Genomic DNA, 3,017 nt, shown 5'->3' with positions numbered 1-3,017 from the left:
TAGAAAAACAATTTCTTGAACCTATAAACAACCATTCACACACGCAAGTCAAGCTGCGGTGAAAGTTTTAAATGGAGCGAATCATAGAGGTCAAAATAATAATTTACTTTATTTTAAATAACCAAATTGAAGTCTTAGGATTCTATCCAAACATAAAAATATGGGTCAATTTGTTTTTTTATATAATTATATATTAATACCACCCGTGTATCACGCAAGTTTTTAACCTAGTACGTGTTTTATATATGTATAATTACATAAACATGTCATAAACAAATATTGAATCTATGTCTTAGCTTTTATATAATTTGACCATTTTCATAGTCCTTTGGAGGCACTACACATGAACGCATATATAATGTTAAATAAACAAAAAATATGAATGTAGACGTTACAGATGAATTGATATAATAAAGTTATCTGATTGTAATCAACTCGATCAGGGAACGACAAAACTAGATCAGTTTCTTCTTCTCGAAGAATCTCTTTAAGTGCCAGAGTTGCATAGAGACCACTGCTAAGCAAACGATGAGCGAGAAGAAGCTAAACGTGGCCATCTTTGCATTGGTTGCTCTAATTAGAATTTGCATTGATTCCTCCCTGCAGCATTCCATATTAAACAAGATAATATCAAGATATTTATTTGGTTTACTAGTATGATGGGTGATGTGACGAAATGCACCAATTGATCAACTTTATAATGCTTACCTCTCGCGAAGATAATACATTTCAAAATGGATATTGGAAATGGTATCAAACAGTTTATTCAAGTCAAGTTCCATCATCTATTCAAACAAATTACAAGTTCCATAAGAGTATATAAACGTAACATATATATATATATATATCAATAATAATTGAAAGTATCTGAAACTCACCTCAAGTTGGCCTCTTTTAGCTACTTGAGACCAATCTTTTGCTGCAAGACCAGATCTCCATTCAAAGTCAACAGCCAACGTTGTAGGTGGATCATGTTTAGCAACCCAGAAACATGCCATGTAATCCCCATCCTCATGTGCAGTGAATGCGAAAGTACCAGATTCTTTTTTATCTGCAAAGTGACAGTTGTTCCCGAGTGGCGATGTTATCTATATAAGGACACATCATACATAACAAATTCCCGTCAAATTGGTTAGTTAAGAGGTTCATTAGTATACAAGTTAATATGCAACCGAGTGGAGACTATGTCTCATATTGTAGAGCTAATTACCAAAACTTTTTCCTCAATGCTTACAAGAGCCGAAGAATAGAAAGTGCACCTTAAAACTTCACAATGACCATTGCCAAAAGGGAAGAGCTAATCGAACACTACTACTACAGTATTGAAACACTACTGACGTGTCACACGAGCCATATGGTATATAAGGGTAGTATAACAGGGAGAAAATGGTCATATGGGTAGTATAATATGGAGGAAATGGCCGTATGGGTGGTATGAGGAACAAATCATACGTCGTGTATGATGTTATTGACTAACAAAAAATAACTGTTGTGACCACCAACAAAGTCATAACTTTTTATGAGATTTTTGACTAACAAATAAATTACTCATGCGACCATCAACAAAGTCATGTAGTCCGTATGACCAATTTTTCGGCCTATCATACGACCCGTATATAATATGACATGCTTTGGTGTGAGAGTTGATTTGACATGATCATACGATGTGACAGAGACATTAGTGTCAATGGCGTTTCTATTACAGGCCCCTAATTAACATAACTATCTAGCGTTAATCATGCTAATCATCGTTATTCTAATTCTTAATTAATCAGGTACAATAATAAACGCAAATCCAAAACTGAGTGAAATGACCTAATTATCATAATCATGCATCTACAGTTAATAATTAATTTTGTTGGTACGTACTAATAATTAATTATTATTCTAAACACACATGCATGCATCCTAAGACTCATATATATGATATATTAGCGATGATGATATATCTACCCTGAGAGTGATGCGACGGGATTCAGGCAGAGGCAAGTCATTACTGATGATGTTGTACGTCCCCACAGATAAAGAAATCGCTTTAAGATCATCCATTATGCATTTTGTCGCTCCGGTTTTGATTTCGAATCTCATTCCATTCACATTTACAATACTAATTTACCCTAATATCACAAACACCCTTATAATTATTATTACAGATCTCCACATTGTTTGTTTTGGGGGATATATATAATTGTCCAAATAAGAACCCTAGAAAGAAATAATTAGTGTGACGTAGGGAGCTATCTACGATCTCGGATCACTTGTCAACTGAATGTAACCACCGATAAACAAACATATTTACTTACTATTTTTATATTTTAATTGCTAATGATTAAGATAGTCATAATAATATGTTAGTCATATATACCCCCAATATTTATATTTATTACTAATTCAATCTTTCACTCAAAAGGATTATTAATTGCTTTGTGTATGCAACTTCAATGCACACCTATTCTATAACTAGATGGGTGCCTAGGAAACGCGGATTTTGGTAATCACGTAACAAATTTACATGGTTCATTGATCGGTTTGAAATCGTTCAAACTAGTAATTGATTTGATTTCACGGTTGATTTTTTTTTAACTTTAGGCCAGTCGATTTCAATTTTCAACAGGTTGGTTTTAGTTTTTGACGACAAAAAAACATTACTAACGATTGGCTCACGATTTAATTCAAAAACCATCAAAACCAGACCGCAAATACCTCTACGTAAAATGTTGTTTTTTAACTATAAAAACTATAGCAATATCATACTCAAGTTATAAACAATAAAACGCTCGTTTTTATGGTGCAGTGCTTTTAAAACAATATTAACGTACGAAACTCTTATGACCGTTTAAAAAACGTTTTTTTACTTGGGGGAGGGGTTAGGTTAAAAGTGAAATTAAAAAGAGTAGATATGTAAAATATAAAAACTGAATTTGTAATTATTCGTCAAATTTTCAAAAATGATGAAATAAGCGGACTAATATTAAAGAAATATGAAAGACCATGTGATATTTAAATGTTACAATGAC

General features: G+C 32.7%; 1 pseudogene; it reads right to left on the bottom strand.

The window, feature by feature from the left end:
- Window positions 1–455: 455 nt before the first annotated feature.
- LOC143536785 (transmembrane emp24 domain-containing protein p24delta9-like) lies at window positions 456–2,163 on the bottom strand (annotated as a pseudogene).
- Between the last annotated feature and the right edge of the window lie 854 nt (window positions 2,164–3,017).

The sequence above is a fragment of the Bidens hawaiensis genome, unplaced genomic scaffold, assembly GCF_021521415.1.
Source record: "Bidens hawaiensis isolate Kalapana, Puna unplaced genomic scaffold, B.hawaiensis_p1.1 tig00010928_1, whole genome shotgun sequence".
In the NCBI taxonomy this organism is placed as follows: domain Eukaryota; kingdom Viridiplantae; phylum Streptophyta; class Magnoliopsida; order Asterales; family Asteraceae; genus Bidens; species Bidens hawaiensis.
Note: the sequence above shows the minus strand (reverse complement) of the source record. Positions and strands in the feature narration are given on the sequence as shown.